The 18,237-nt window shown below is 29.2% G+C and overlaps 1 protein-coding gene across 1 annotated transcript in view; it reads right to left on the bottom strand.

The window, feature by feature from the left end:
• LOC148306766 (serine proteinase stubble-like) overlaps nucleotides 1-18,237 on the bottom strand; it is a 178,174-nt gene that overhangs the window by 32,769 nt on the left and 127,168 nt on the right. The gene's annotated exons all lie outside the window — the stretch shown is intronic.

Raw genomic sequence — 18,237 nt, forward strand, 5'->3', positions numbered from 1 at the left:
AAGGAAGAAAATTGCCCATTAAACCCGCGCCATCTATATGTTAGCGTAGAGCTTTCGCGAAAATAAACTTTGGGTCGTTAGAATATCGGCGCGTTTCCATAACGCACCGACGGAACAGTAAACATTGAAATTATGCGCATCGTGTATATTACTCATACGAGTAGTATTGTCTCAAAAAATAAACTCATATTTCTTTTACTTTTTTGTTTGGATTCCAATCTGTGAGATTTAAGAAACAATATGATGAGATTTAAGAAACATTTAAGAAACAATAGATTCTCATTTTGCATTTTTAAAGCATATCTACTATAAAAATAACTTTTTTTTGTCCGAATTACCGGTTGCCCCGATTAACCGCCATCCCATTTAAGCGGGATCGACTGTAAATTTACGTGACCTACTTTTTGCAAAATATGAATCAAGAAAAAAGTTATAGCTTGTGAAATATGTGAGTTTTCAATTATTTAACGTGTGATAGCATCATATTTGACACGGAAATCTCTCCTTTGCTCTGTTAATACTGTATTACGAGTATTTAGCGAATTTCGGCAAATAACGAGGTTTAAAGCAAAAAATATAGTTTCGAAAATATTTAGCTTAACTCTTCAATAAACTTAACAAGCCATGTAAAAATATGAAAAAATATTTTTATATTTTCCTAGCTAACTAACCAATCATCACACCAATGTCTTTGCAAACAATCTTCGTCTCTTCAACGTTCATGCATCTCCTCGTACATACCCGAAAATAAAACATTCATCCCTACAATTTGGGATTTATTTAACAGAAATGCATTTAAGGCAAAAGGTCCAGTGAGGGAGAAAAGTCTAAAAGGGTTTTTTTAACGCTGAATTCTTCCTGAAAAAAATCATTGTAGTATTCAATTTGTACATCTCCGATCGAAAATGTATTTCTTGGTTTAAATCCTTCTTCAGAGACCCCAATATCTTATTCAACTTCTGAATACAGTTCAGCCTCCTTCAATACGTGATGCAAAAATTTACACGTAAAATAAGCGAAGCACATTTGTCAAAAGAGTTAAGTGATAGTTTTAAGATGTGTTGTTTTACAATAGTGTTTAAGTAGAGCTTTTTGAGTATGGGGCGTGATTTAATGTATTTGACAAGTTATGGGTTGCGCGTTGAATCTTTAGTGAAGGTGAACAAAACCTACGAACCCTTTCATGAATCAGAGATTCCCTCGGGAGGCACTTGACCCTTGATGTCGGGATGGCCTTTTCAGTAAAAGTGTCCTCTCAAGATAAGTGAGGAACTTCAGATTGCACTCACATGGATACAAAGAGGCTACATGTTTTGCTATCAATACGCCAATCCTAGAAATATGACTAATATATAATACATTTCATAGGGTTAAATATCAAAAGTTATTTACTTCGCTTGTCATTCATGAAGTTTATTATATTAGTATGTGAGGTTCAAATCCGGGATAACAATCACACACATGAGAAACGCCTGAAAAAAATTATTTTTTATTATTTAAGCTTATAATTTGACCAGATAATTTATTTACAACATTTTGAGTGAGTCCAAATACTTTTTCACAAATCTGGATTGTCTCCAATTACAGGAGTTATTTTCATATTATTTTTTGACATCTCATCAACGATAAAGAAGAATATGGAAGTCTAAGCATTTACGGGGCTGACGGCCGTCATAGGCTAATTTAAGTATTTTTTGGCGTTTCTTATGTGCGTGATTGTAATCCAGGATTCAGACCTCACATACTAATATAAGAGTTTCTGCTTACTAACTTACCATCACGCCGCTTTCTCACAGAAATAGTCATCTTTATATAATATACTAGATAAAAATGTATGCATATACGTATCTACTCAAATACCAGGTCGAAGTCTTGGATGCTCCGACGTTAATTTTCCTTCATTTAAGAAACAATAGATTCTTATTTTGCATTTTCAAAGAATATCTACAATACACATAACATTATTTTTTTTGGAATTACATCATTACAAAATGTTTTTGATGATTTGAAAATTTAAATGATTTTGTGTCTTGTAAATTTCATTAGAATAAAAGCTTATGTAGGCATACTCGAAAGCATCTTTGCAATAATTTCGCATTTTACGCAACGTCAGTTACAGTTGATTTTCTTTCATCTACACGGTAAAGTACATTAAATACCTTTAAAACCATGTAGGATTTTCTTTTTTACGCTAAGATTGGTCATAAAAAGAGCACGGTATAAATAATATTTTCGTCGAGATGGTAAGCTGAAAGCACTTTGATAATAAAAACGCCGTTTTATATCCGCTCGGCAAATCCGCCGCGAAAAATAAATACAATAAGTTACGAGTAGGCAGTTGCCAGTTGCGAGTTGCCGGTTGCTAGAGAAAGCGGCAAAAAGGCAAACAAAGAAAAATCATGAATTTCAATCGGAATTACGAGCGAACAATAAAGACGCCTCCAAGATCGAACTCCATTGTAGAATAGTCATCAAAAGAAATACTGTTTTCTTATTTTGAATAATGGGGTAGTATTGTGAGCTTCGAACATCTTCACCCTACAAATAGGCCTCTTTCTCGAAGATAAAATGGTACCGAGCACATCATGAAAACGTAATAAAATTCTTGCGGAGAAACCGAAACGAGTGGAAAACTTTTCTACTTTGGAGATTGCAGCGCGTACTTTGTTTACTCAAACGACCTCCATTTTGTTTTGAAAACCTCCAAAAAGTGAAAGATATTGACTGTTGTTTTTTTTTTAAAGAAAATTGAATCACTATGTGACAACATTCTCATGCTACAGCTGGCAAGATAATATTTCAACGCAATTTATTTATACAGCAAATTTTTAGAAGGTCCAAATTCTTGTTCACAATCTAGGTTTTGTCCACTTTGAACCATTTTTTTTTATTTGACATCTTGGTAAAATGAGTAGAATGATGAATGTTGCACGTGCATAAAGGGATCACTTAACCAGCCTATAATAGGTCATAATCCCTGTAACCCAGACTTTAATTTCTTCTTCATCTATGTTGTGATGTCAAAATCAATTTATTTATAACTTAAAACCACCCGAGACTTTCAAAACATATTCTCAAATTTCACAGGAGGAAAGGGAATTGATTGAATTGAAGAATTTTAAGCCTTTTTCATAAATTACAAATACTGCTGTTTTTCCTTATGTATACTACAAATAAAACAGCTGTTACATCTTTTAACGCTTTCATCTTTAATTTAAATTACAAAGTAGATACAATTCACACAGCACAGTGTAAAAAAATTATATGAAAATAATACTAAAAAAACATGGTGGATAGTTTTATTCGTACAAAAATTAATTCGGGATATGAAAAAACCAAAATTATTTTTGCGTATCGTATCTTTTTATTTAATGTCTCATTTTATTATCTAGTTACATAATTTTTTTTTTAAATAACACTTAAATACTTGAATAATCAAAAGAACACAAAAAATGTGCAAAGTGATGATTAGTACATACAAAAGGTGTAGAAAACGGCTATTTTTTTCTTCTTTTTTTTTGCACCGTATTATTTCAAACTTAATAAATTTTAAAAAGTAAGGAAAGGAATTCAGTGTAAAAAAAAAATATATATATATATATATATATATATATATATATATATATATATATATATATATATATATATATATATATATATATATATATATATATATATATATATATATATATATATATATATATATATATATATATATATATATATATATATATGTATATATATATATATATATATATATATATATATATATATATATATATATATATATATATATATATATATATATATATATATATATATAAATAAGTTTTTTGAGATGAAAATATAATTTATTGGCTTTTACAGACCTAACGACCTTTTATTAGCTGGTACTGACTAAACACAGTCAGATTCATACATATTTAGAGATTTTTTATATATTTTTCTCTTCTCTGTAATAAATTTTTATAATTTCTATACTTTAATCAACCCTATATTGTGTCTAATACATTGAGAGGTAATCTCATCAGTATTCTGAATGCTGTTATTTTGCATCCTACCAAAACCTGATTTACAAGAGAATACTATTTAAAACTGTGCTTGTATCTGTACACTGATTAACATATTTTATCAAACTTACTCAAAACAATGAACAGTTCGTTTGAATAAGCTTGTTGGTGCGATTTTGGCTGCATGCGCTAGAGCGCCCTTAGGATTTGCATTTCCAATGCAGTTGCAGATCCTTGGAGTGTCGTCAGACCAAGGAATACCTCTAACTAAGTTTGAAGTCTGGCTTAGCAGAGTGATGCGCGAAAATGAATTATAGTTTATAACCGATATTTTTAAAAAAACGTAATCAACTGTCAATTTTATCACATCTAACACCTTCATTCCCAACTGACTGATTAAATTGTTTAAAAAATAAATACCGGGATAATATAATTAAGACTTTAAGGCTGCATTCCGTGTCAATTTCCCCAAAATAGTTATTATTAACAATACATTGAGTATTTTTTTGACACCTTAACATATGAGAAGAAGAATATGGAATTATGTGTATTTATAGGGCTTATGACCTGTTATAGGCTGGTTAAGTTATCATTTTACACACGTGCAACATTCATCATTCCACCCATGATTCACATTCACTGTTCTTAAAAAATTGGAACTCCTAGATATATGATTAATTTCATAACACAGTGCAGTATGTAAAGTGATCACTTTACCAGCTTATGACAAGTTATAAGCCCTAAAAATACCCAGGCTTCTGCTTACCAAATTCAAATTCATTTATATTGAGATGTCAAAAAATGTAAAAACAGGAGAAAACCCAGATGTCACACTCAAAATGCTTCAAATAAATTATTGGTCATCGCGCAAAACAACTTTATCGCATCTAGTAGTATTAAATCATAAAAAACCTATGTGCTATTAAATTCATTTATAAACAGACGCGTCTCATTTTACAATAAATGATTCTAAAGACTAACGAATATGACTGATTTCCGAAACGACCGAATTATTTCAAAATCGTAATCGGTTATTCTCATCACTAGTTAAGTGTCAACAAAATCGAACTAAGAACAACACGTAGAAAAGTATATAACATCTATACAGAACGATTCTCAAAGAAATGAGGCACATCGTAATCGAGGTATAAATTTGTTTACATGCAAAGAATACATATTGCTTGCGGTTGCAGTCCGCAATTTGTATAAATGTATTTCGAATAAAACCTTAGTTTTTCCATTACAGTGTGATTCGATTCGATCCGTACGGAAATTTTCGTTGAATAGTAATGTACATTGCAAAAAAGTCACATTTCGTTTGTGAATATTTAAATAGGTACAGATGATTAAATGAATTGAATCGGCAGTCATATGCTGGTAATATTTAGACATTTTAAATTTAAATTTCATTGGGAATTTCATATTTCTTAAGATCTATTTGTGACACGTGTAATTTCCGCTGATAAAAAAGTCCTCCAACGTCTCAGGGAAACAACTCAAAAATTTAGACTCAGCTTCACATGCGGTGTATGCAGAATACATCAAAACACGTGTCATAATAGATTTTTAAAAATAGTGGTATTTATCAAGTGAAATTTAAATTATAAACGTTTATATGAGTTGGTTTGGACAAATGAAATAATCAGTGAGGAAAGCACGGTGAAACAAATTCACGAAGCGAATGCAGTAAGTAATAGAACCAGAGGAAGACCGAATAAAACTTGACATGATCAAGTACACACTTCAAGACCTTGAAAATGGTCATATCAGGTATTGGAATAATCTGCGGGTATGTAAATATTAGGAAGTAGATGAATGTGAAAGAGGCGAAAAATGTATGTTTGCAAAGGCAGAGTGGTGTAGCGTTCTATTCTCCTACCTACTATTCTGCCTACCTCTGTGGTGAAACGGTGTGATAGTTCGTTAGAAAGACAGTTATCGAAATTATGCTATTTTTACGAAACCGACGCAAACAGGAAACCAGCGCCGCTTAGATTTGTGGGTTTATTAATGTATTTATTTTATTTATTTATTGTTCACAAACAATAAAAAACATATAACAACAAATGAAATACAATGCAATACAAATTGTTTGAATGTTTTTCATCAATTAGATGAGAAAACAATAAGCTTACAGAAACAATAAGGGTGCAAGTTAAACACATATATACAGAATAGAAATTTGGCTGTAAAAAAGGGTAATAAAAATCAAAGGCAATGAATTAAGAAAAAAAAATTAAGTTAAAATTAAAAGTGAAATTAAACTTTGCTACATTAAAGTGTAGCTCCGGAAAAGAAAGAGAAGCGGTGTATACGTGAACATATTAGACCACTCCGGTTTCGTAAATTTTCACTCACTAACTACTAATAAATAAAAACAAACAGTTCAATAGCCAACATTTTGAGTGTGTCGAATTACTTGTTCACAAAATCTGGATTATCTCCAATTATCTTATTATCTATTCATCTCACCAATATATGTCTCTAGAAAAATTCTAGTGATTCAAAAATAATATTTCAAAATTGGTTCATATATTGAACTTCCAAGAATTTGAGTATTGTGGTTGTCAATAATGGGTAGAGTTGCTGAATGTTACACGTGTGTAAAGTGATCACTTAAACCAGCCTATGGCGGTCGTCAGCCCCGTAAATGCCCAGACTTCCATATTCTTCTTCATCTTTGATGAGATGTCAAAAAATTATAAAGTTCAATAACCATTTCATGATCTTTCTTCATCTCTACCTTATCTCACCCAATGAGAAATACTTTCAACTTGTACATTCATTCCATGACAAAGGGATTAATGTTTCTCGTTATTGTAACATAATGTTTAGAATATGTAATAATTTCCAAATCTTGATCAAAAGTTTCTTTCCAGTCGGCTTTCAACTTTCGTTCTCCCCATTCATCGATTCCATCCATCAAAAATGGTTTACAACATTTTGAGTGTGTCCAAATACTTGTTCACAAAATCTGGATTATCTCCAATTACAGGAGTTATTTTCATATTATTTTTTGACATCTCATCAAAGATGAAGAAGAATATGGAAGTCTGGGCATTTACGGGGCTTACGACCGTCATAGGCTGGTTTAAGTGATCACTTTACACACGTGTAACATTCACCAATTCTACCCATTATTGACAACCACACTACTCAAATTCTTGGAAGTTCTATATATATGAACCCATTTAGAAACCTTGTTCATGAATCACTAGAACTTCACTAGAGACATCTAGTGAAGTTCTAGTAATTCATGAACTCAGGATTCAGGATCTCAGGAATTCAGGATCTCACATACGAATATAAGAGTTTCTGCTTAATAAAAAGCTTCTTTACATCTCACCAATAGATGTCTCTAGTGAAGTTCTAGTGATTCATGAACAAGGTTTCTAAATTGGTTCATATATATAGAACTTCCAAGAATTTGAGTAGTGTGGTTGTCAATAATGGGTAGAATTGGTGAATGTTACACGTGTGTAAAGTGATCACTTAAACCAGCCTATGACGGTCGTCAGACCCGTAAATGCCCAGACTTCCATATTCTTCTTCATCTTTGATGAGATGTCAAAAAATAATATCAAAAATGGTAACATAGTTGCAATGTTAACTTAAAATTAAGCTTTTGGTTGTATTAACTGACTTCAGTGTACCGTTCACTCTGTTTCTTCTTTTCAATGCCTTTTTACTTTTTTTAAACAAATCATTTCAAACAAACAAACATATTTTATCATTTGAAAACTCTTATTCTTCTGTTTGTGAAAACATAAAAGGAATAAGGTCACGTGGAAATATTATAACATTTAAAAAAACAAGCGACGTTTCATTATTTTGAAGTATTTCGGCAACAAAAAAATCCAAATATATGTTTCTTTATTCTCTTTCTTACGTATTTATTCGGGGCTCAATTATATTTAACATTATCTACTCGTTCAATAAAAAGCCTTTTTCAAAGAAAACAAAGTACATTTTGTATGTTTTTTCGCCACGTCTTACAAAATATATTTTAATATTGGAAAGGTAATCTTTTTGCAAAATATTGATTAAAATATCGGATGATCGTTAACTTCTAACATTGAAAAGTCAAGAATGAAAATGTTTTCGGAAATAAATTAAAAATAACTTTGTTCACCTTACTTTCAGGGCATATACATCCGTATTTAATATCCGAGGAAATAAATCCAAGAAATTAAACATATGTACTTTTAACACACTTACGCAGTGATTTACATAAATTAACACATAAAATATCTTTATTGAAATTCATTTCAATATCATCATAAGAGATATTTAAATCTTATGTTTCATATATTTTCTTTAAACTTCAAATAAAAAAAAAACACGTAAGTATGTATTTAAAATATCGTTATAAAATAATTTCTAAACATTTATATAATGTTTATACACAGATGTGTGTAATACATATTTACTATTTTAATACATGTATCGTCCGCCTCCGCATTGTAATGGTCAGCACGCTCGGCTACCGTTCTGGAGGTCCCGGGTTCGATTTCCAGGGCGGGTCAAATAAATATAAGTGATTTTTTCAGTCTAATATTTATTCAATATTACCCTGGACTAGTACCTGAAGCGGAGGGCTGATCACCTTTCCTTCGTGTGTTAACGATCAAGATTACACTGTGTTTGTATAATGCAGTGCCCTATGCACCATTGTGGTGTGGATAAAGGTTTGAATTGAATTGAAAAAAATACAAACATATGAGCAAGAGTATTCTGTTTTATAACTGAAAACAACTACATTCATACATACACATGTAATGTACATGGTTTCAAAATAAAAATAAAACCGAAATCGTTTTAAATTCATTTCGCCTACCCACCCATTTTAGTACACATGTAAGCTTTTTTTAAATGTCAGCGGATTAATCGAGAAATTTGCTATCTTATACCCTTATCCTTTTATTTCGATTAACCGGGATTCTATTGTATTTATTATTCTAATATTATTTGAACAATCTTTCATCAATTTGATAAGAAAAACATTTAAAATATTGTACATTTTTTTCTACATTTCAGAAAATTAAGTGATATCGCTCACTCCTTTTAACTACGTCATATATCAAAAAACTAGATTTTTCAAGAGATCGTTTTTAAAGTTTAAGAATAAAATGAAATGCATTATTAAAAATAAATATCAAGCCACTTATTGAACTTTTTACTATGCAACAGATCTTTTTATGTAAAATCTGAAAGTTTTTTCTCCATTTGAAAAATATTTTGTATATTTAAAAAAATAATAAAACAATACCTTTTCTTCGAAATGCGAAAACAACACTTTCTGCCCTGTAGCGGGTTAATATTAAGTTAAAAATATGCTGCTTTTTCTAGAATATAGTACATTTTCTGGGCATTCCGAAAACATGCACAACTGAAAAATTTTGATTTTTGATAAACGACGTTGTTGAAAGGAGTAAGCGATATGTATTTTCAGTTGAATTAAAAATATGTATCACGTTAAAATTTGTTATTTTTATTCGTTATATTTTCATTTGAATTGGTACAAATATGAAATATGTGATCTAGTAAACTAATACCAAAGGCCAAGAAATTATTTTCGATAACGTTAAAACAGTTTTTATTTTCGAAGTTCTCAGTGAGCTCTTTATGAAATATATACCAGGTCTATTTTAACAGTCTAATATTACTATGTATGTATACCTAAACACTTTTTCACGAAGCCTTGAAATGTCTCGAGAAAACATTTCAATAACATTTTTTCCCTAATTCTTTCATTTGCCGCGAATATAAAGAATATTCTTGATACCTTTGAAATTTTGATGTTTCGAGAACTTTTACGTAAGTACATGTATAAATATAGGAGTAGTAGATGTTTTCCATAGATTAAAATTTAAATTGAATAATTTACACTTATTTGGGTCAAATCAGATGTCAGTTTTTTTAATGACACTTTTTCAAGAAAAATAAACCAAAATTATGGTAGGAATTTTAGTGTGTTTAAATTTCACAAATCTAGTTTCTCTCCACATAAGAATTATTTTTCCTAACTTTACATTTCAACAAAGGCGAAGAAAAATATGAAAGTCTGGGTATTTACAGGGCTCATGAACTGGCATCGGCTGGTTGAGTAATCACTTTACACACGTGCAACATTCACCATTTTACCTCGGATTGACAACCACACAACTCAAATTTTTGGAACTCGTAGATGTATGATCAATCGCATGACTAAAACCAATGAGTTCACAATAGCCATATATGATCAAAGGATGGTTAATTAATATGAATAATTCATATTTGAATTCATTGATAAATAAATAAAAAACTTATGTCAAGAAAATGAGATAAAAAATATTTGTATATTTTAAGAGTAAGTTTTGATTGATATAGATTCTTAAGAAATCCAATTTCCTTTTTGGAAATACTTAAAAGGATTGATCTTTCTTAAAAAGCCTTCCAATACATTTATCCCCTGGTAAAATCATGAATGTTTTCCTAAATATTTATTCAGTTTTCATATGGACCTTTAATCTTTTTTTCTGCCATTTTTACTTTCATGTTATGTTTGTTTGTGGGTTTATTTACGTAGTTCAAAGAAACAGGCTGATTGTGTATTGAAATTAATGTCAATATTTTCCTCCCCTAACGATATCTGTGGGTAACAACAAACAGAAATGGGTAAATTTTTCAGGATGTACATTTTTATAAATATTTTACATTCACAAACAAATTAATTACGTTTTTTCATCAAATGATTGTTAAGTCACTTTGTAGTAAAATCTATCCAATTTAAATTATACTCAGTAAATGGGTTTAACTATTTCTAAATACCCAGCATTTAAGTCGCATTTATGCCACCGGAGACCATCGGAGAGGTCACATGTCTGCCCACGACCGATTTTTTTAAAAATGTAAATTGGATTTTTTGCTTTTTAGATTGTAGAACGCAGAATATAGAAAAAAAATATATAAACTCCAAAAAGTTATTAAATGGTATTCAATAAATTTTTCTCTTCAAAACCACATAATTATCTTTAAAAAAAATTATTTTGTTCAATGCAAAAACGGCGTTTTAAGAAAAAAATCGATAACGTAAAATTTTACCTGGTTTAAGAGAAAATTCAGTTTTAACGCAACAAATGCTGGGCCTTAAAATCTATTGTAACACATGCTTTTATGCATTTGATACAAACTAAATTTTAACAGAGTGATCGAACCAAGAACTTTCGACTCAGAGTTCTAGACACTAACCACGGCACGGCAACCCTGCTCTTGTTTGCTCATTTAAAAAAAAATTATACCGACATCATCAAAAGTCAGGGGTAATAAAATTATTCCCTTCGCTGGTTCTAAATTCATTACGTTAAGTGTCAAACCTACAGCGTACACCTTACTACAAAGAGAATTAGATTATTTAATATGAAAACACGAGTATTTCGTCATGTGTATCTACCTGTTTATATAAACCATACAACAGGGCATGCAAAAATACCGGAATATGGCGTTGCAAAAGTAAAAAAATTGAAAAAATGCCGGTTTTATTCATGAAGGAGTCAAATGTCTAAATAATGATATTATTTTGTAATATAATGATACTAAAATTCTTTTACTGATCAAATTAACTGTCTGAATTCCCTTTAAGATTTATATAAAATTGAATCGATGGAACATCAACATTTTTAGTTTTATAAAATGATAGATACGAGTCGAATCATAACTTCGTCAGAAATTATCGCAAATATTACAAAATTCACACTACGGATACTTAAGTTTCGATTTTAAATATTTAGCAAATTTTAAGCAATTGGACTACACCTCTGAATTTAAGCTTTGAAAAACGCTTTGAATATGCAATCTCATTTTTTTTTTAAATCTAAAATTATATTTGTTTTTCTTATCCAATGATAATAACATAATTTATATTTGATTATTTATTTTCGAATAATAAATCAAGTATCGTATCGGTTTATGACTTTCCGCCTTGCTTGTATTTGTCCAATCTTTGTCAAATTTATATTGATTTAATTTTAGTCTTAATAAAATTTCCATACTTATATTCAAACTGTTAAATTAATCGAAAAATTTTACATATATCTATTTTTCATGCGTTCTTAAATTTTTGTATTATTTAAATATTTTTTCTGTTTCATGCACTGGTTTTCATTTTAAAATTAGAAGTATGAAATTCAAACCATAGTATTTAGGACACATTTCTATATTTACGAGTAACAGGGAAAAATTTTGTTCCCAAAGATACAAAATTGTCTGCATTTTCATAAATAACCTAAATTAAATTATGCATTGACCGAAATTTTTACGGGTCATGGAGCATTTCGAGAATACCTCTTCCATTTTAGAATATAAAAAAAGCTATTTGTGAATGTGATGAGCCGTCATCACAAAATGTCCAATTTTTGAAAAAGAAAGATTTTAAACAATGTGCAGAAAAGGGTATGCGGTTTGACAAAAAATTCTTAGGCAATAATAATAATAATAAATATCTATTTTGTTTAGTAGTATCTTATTTATTATAAAATGACAAGAAGAATAAGACAAATCAATGACCAATGTGGCAAATCTTGATGGAAATAAAATATTGAATCGAATGCGTCTATTGTATTGTATTATTTCTAGAGAATAACATCATTTATTTATCATTTACTATCCACATTTACTATTATTTTGACGAAATACATGTGAAATGAATATTCTTTTAATCCTTGTACCTAATAGGCAAGGAGAATTTTTAGGCAACATATAACTATTTCTATAAAAATCGGTAATGGAATTTAGTCATATTTACCGGTTTGCCGAAATTCGGTAATGCATACCCTTCTATCTAGGTACATGTGTTAGAAAATCCTTTTAGAAATATTATGTAGACTGTAGACTTACCTACTGTAAAAGTCTTAAAATATTAAGAAAACCTCTGCGTCTGGAGTAATATTGCTAGTTTATATTGAAAGTAATGTGCGGTTAGAGGTACACAGTGTCACATAAGGTTTTATGTAGCTTGGTACTTCGTTGTAACTTTGATTATAAATGTCTGAAATTTTGGCAGAGCTAAGCTAGGTATTTCTGTAAAATTGTTTTGTACGTTTAAAACCCTTATGCTATGTTTGGAATGGATATTTTGCCAACTTTGTTAGTTCTATCCAACTAAAATAATATTTGTTGTTTATTATTACTACACACAATAATATATTCTAATTAACTTACAAATAAAGTTACATTATTGAAATGAATTCCACACACACAAATATCTACGTATATATATATATATATATATATATATATATATATATATATATATATATATATATATATATATATATATATATATATATATATATATATATATATATATATATATATATATATATATATATATATATATATATATATATATATATATATATATATATATATATATATATATATATATATATATATATATATATATATATATACAAATATATATATAAATATTAAGGAATAACCCGCAAAGCGTCTATTTTAGATGCTTGTCTGCAGGGAGGATAATAAGGACAGGGAAGGTAAATGAGAAAAATACATCACAAACACCTAGACCAATTGAAAATAAATCTTTCTTGAATACATTTTGCAATTGGCGGGAATCGAACCCGCGACGCCAGTTTTTCAGTCCAGCGTCTACTCAACTACGCCACGGCGCCTTATATATAAATACACAATCTAATATTCAACTTTTTTTCATTTCTTTATATTTCTGTCCTTAATATTCCCCAAGAGTACCACATCATGGGTATATTACTTTATTTTATTAAAACGCCTATAGACGTCACCGAATTATACAGGTTACACTCTTTTGCTACCAAGATTTTTTATTGATATCTCTACAACGATGAAGAAAAATATAGAAGCCTGGGCATTTAAGGGCTTACAACCTGTAATAAGGTGGTTTAACTGTTCACTTCATACGCGTGTAATATTCACCATTACACCCATAATTGACAACCACACAACTCAAATTTCGGTTATACGTATTTATAATTAAAAATATCTTGCACATTCTATTTCTTAGGCTTGACTACGGTTAAAATCAGTAAGATTTATCAGCAAAAACGTTCATGAAATGCATATTAGAATCTTCCCGAATCACTTTATATACGTACTACATTCACTGAAAAGGTTTATTTTTAACTTACATAGATGTTTTCTTGTTTTTATCATATTCACAACATCACTCTACTTTGTTTAATAAGCTTCCACGCGTTTATGAGGGATTTAAAAGTCGCTCCATTTAGGACTTATTTATAAACATATATGTTTTTAAAAAATCAAGATGAATGGAAAAGAATATGGAAGTCTGAGCGTTTACAGGGCTTAGATAAGCTGGCATGTTATAAGCTGGTTTAAGTGATATTTTTTTAAAGTACACAAAAGTCCTAAAGGTCGAAACGTTAATCGTCTTTAACAAAACATTCTTGGGAGTTTTTTTTTTTTTTAATTTCATATAACAATAGAGGTGATGGTTTCAAACGAGATTGGATCTATAAATAACAACAACCACTAAAATTTACGTTCACATTGAAATACGTTTTAATCTAGTACTTCATTCTATATTTGTATAGAGGCCAAAGAATCATAGACTCATTCAACTTCAATTAAGTTCTGTTTGCCTTCTACAAATACTCGACTGAAAGTCCTTAAAATATATTCCAGCAATACTCGTCATTCTGGCCGAGACAGGTAATCGATAGATAGTCCCTAGAAGGCTGAACAATACTCTCCTTCACTCGCCTATTACGTATCCCGAAATCATCGTCGAAGATCCAGGAGAATTAATTAATTCCAAATTATCAAACCCGCGATCACTTTATGGCTATTCTGAGGCGTTCTTCTGAATAACATGCCTTTAGACTAAAGGTCGATTTAACGAGTAATGCATAAACTTAATATGCTTTGCTTGGAAATGCTTAAATTAGACGATTTCGTGATAGAACAAACCAATTTTTTTTATAAAAAGAGAAATATTTTTGTGTTTTTATTATTTACACAAATATTTCAATTTCATACTATTTCTGTGAGCTTATATTATTAGAAATAGGTATCAAATTGTGGTAGAGTGGATTCGAGCCGAGAAACTCTGACTTGGGAGTCCGCGACACTAACCACGAGACCACAACCCGACACATAACATTTTGAGTGAGTCCAAAATATCCTTGCTATTTTTTAATACTTTCATATATCAGTAATTAAGATTTACACCCTTCATTATCACTTATATTTAAGCATTTTTACAATATTCTTGTTTATTAAAAATTTGAAGTAGATTAGTAAGTGTTGATTTCCTTACATTGGATGCACTCAAGGATATTTTTTTGTAGTTATTGTAACGACTTATTTTTTTTTTTTTAATTTTGTTCGGTGAAACTTAAGAATAAGATTGTCTTAATAATTGTTTACCCTTTTTCCTAACTAATTCTGGTTAATGGTACTTATGGCACTGCAACGTATCTTTTTCTTACCCTTATCTACACCAAATGGTGCATAGGGCACTACATCGGGTATATATATATTTATATTTATATATATATATATATATATATATATATATATATATATATATATATATATATATATATATATATATATATATGTTATAAAAATACATCAAAATCAGCCTATTCATTATACTACTAATAAATTTCCAAACGGTTTATAAATACATCAATTTAATATCACGAAAAGAAGGTTATAAAACATCTTATTTTATTTTAAAACATATGTACGAGTTTTTGTGCATTATTTATTCAATTTTGAAAGAATTTGAACGACCAGGCAGCATTAATTATACAATACATAAATAATCAAATAGTAGAGAATTTCAATATAATTTTTATTCAAATGTCAACTACTTACGTATGGTAATAAATAAGTGTAATTTATTTATTCATTTTATGCATTTTCTTTTTCATTAACTTGAATCGTCCTATTCTACACCTCACCGAATATTGTTTGGTGAAAATATTTATTTTAATGTTTTTCTTCTACTAACCCACTCAATGGTGCATAGAGCACTGCATAGTTAAAAAGTAATATTAACGTGATCGTCAAATGCACGAAGGAAAAACAATCAGCATTTTTATAGGTACCAGTCCAGCATTGTATTACATAATTATCAGTTTGGAAAATCACTTATTTTTATTTTGATCTAGGAATCAAACATAGGACCTTCGGTACGATAGCAATTTTATTTATGAGTTTTTTTTATAAAGCCTTCACTCGTTTACAAATGGTTTTGGTTCTAACAAACAAAACACATTATAATAACAATACATAAAGAATATAAGAGGAGATGGAGAAAGGATAAAAACAAAAGCAATAATTGACTGACATTAGGGAAAATATAAAATAAATTATTCGATCTACATAAATTAAAATGGGGACAGTAAAAATTATTATAATATTTTTTATGTTACAAATGTCTGAGCTTAGAAAATAAAAATTCTTTAATGATTTAAAAACTTCAATAAAAAAACAAAAACTTAATTTATGAAAATCACATGAGAATGAGGTATAAATTACATTAAAAACACACATGTGCGCAAAACTTTCAATGTCCGGTTGTCTTTTTCAAATGTTAATTGCCCATTTTATGATATCACCACAATGCATATTTCTTGACTAATGAGTTTGAGAATAAACCAAACAATGTCATTTAATAAATAACCCGGTCACTGGTCAAACAAAATGAACACCAAAAAAGCCAGTTTTGTTTTATTATATAAAACAAAACTATATGGTCAGTACAAAGCTAAAATCTAATTAAGAAGATTTACTTAAACAAACCATGTTAACGATGTTTTCCAGGAGAGCATCAATTTTTTATTATCTATAGATTTATTACTTTACAATATATTTACTGTGATATTTTATTACATACATAAAACGTTACTTGGAAAACATATTTTAAAAATTAAAGATGTGTTCAAATTATCATATCTGAATTTGGAAATATGCATTTATTTATTGATATTTAAACAAATTCACAATTAGACACTCTGCTTATCATTCATCGTTTTGTTTGTGTAAGACACAAAGTGAACGATGAATGATAAGGATAAAGAGATTGTTATATTACCATACCACAATGTTAACAATGCTTTTAATCTACAAAATATATTTACGATTTGCAATGTATATGTCGTTTCTGATTTAACCCTACCAAAGGGTACATTTAAAATTCTTTTTTTATCAAATTATTTGATAACTCATTGATAATTTATCTAAAATGAGTCATGCAATCGCATATGTACTTTTAATTTAGAATTTATTTCAAATATTCTCTTTCATTATACAATTATAATAATAATAATAAAACCCTTATCCGCACCCCAATGGTGCATAGGGCACTGCTTCATATGAACACAGTGTTATCTTGATCGTTTACACACGAAGGAAAGGTTCAGGTACCAGTCCAGGGTAATATTGAATAAATATTACAGTGAAAAAATCACTAATATTTATTATTTTCATAGAATAGCTTTTATTTTCATAGAAAGTTATTTATTTATTTATTTCAAAACATATTACATACATAAATCATATATACATATAATATTCCCGATGAGTGATTTTAATTTCTCATTTTAGGACATGGGATTAAGGTTAACAAGACTGGAACACAAATAATAAAGTAAGAAAAAAAAATTTTTAAAGTTTGATTATTAAATGACTTTGTGGATAATGGAAGAAATTTATAAAGGTTTATTTATGATGTTACTTTAACCAAACGAGGTATGATTTTGATTCAATACGTATTTGTTTGATATTTATGTATTTGTCACGTTACTCAGATTATTGTTTTTTTTTTTACATTTAAAAAAAAATTAAAAAGAGTATTTTTTATGAAAATACAACATTAATTTAATTGAGTTATTTCGTGAAGCCATAATCTGTTGACAAAGTGTTATCATGACAACGCCCGACCACGCGTTTCTTTAATGACATTTCAAAAAATGGGTGAGTCTAGTTGGAAAGTTTTGATGCAAACACCGTAAAGTCTAGACACAGCATCCTCTGACTATCGCGTGTTCCGATCTCTGCAGAGCTCTTTAAATGGAATTCAGCTACTTTTAAAAGAAGCCTATGAAAACCTCTTTTTTCCAACCAAAATCTACGGAACTTTTTCACTGATAGCATCATGGCTATACCCGAAAAAAAGCGTAGCTTTGTCAATAATAATGAAGCATATTTGGTTAAA

The sequence above is a fragment of the Brachycentrus maculatus genome, unplaced genomic scaffold (genome assembly GCF_059751285.1).
Source record: "Brachycentrus maculatus isolate JH-2025_06_01 unplaced genomic scaffold, ASM5975128v1 h1tg000226l, whole genome shotgun sequence".
Taxonomy (NCBI): Eukaryota; Metazoa; Arthropoda; class Insecta; order Trichoptera; family Brachycentridae; genus Brachycentrus; species Brachycentrus maculatus.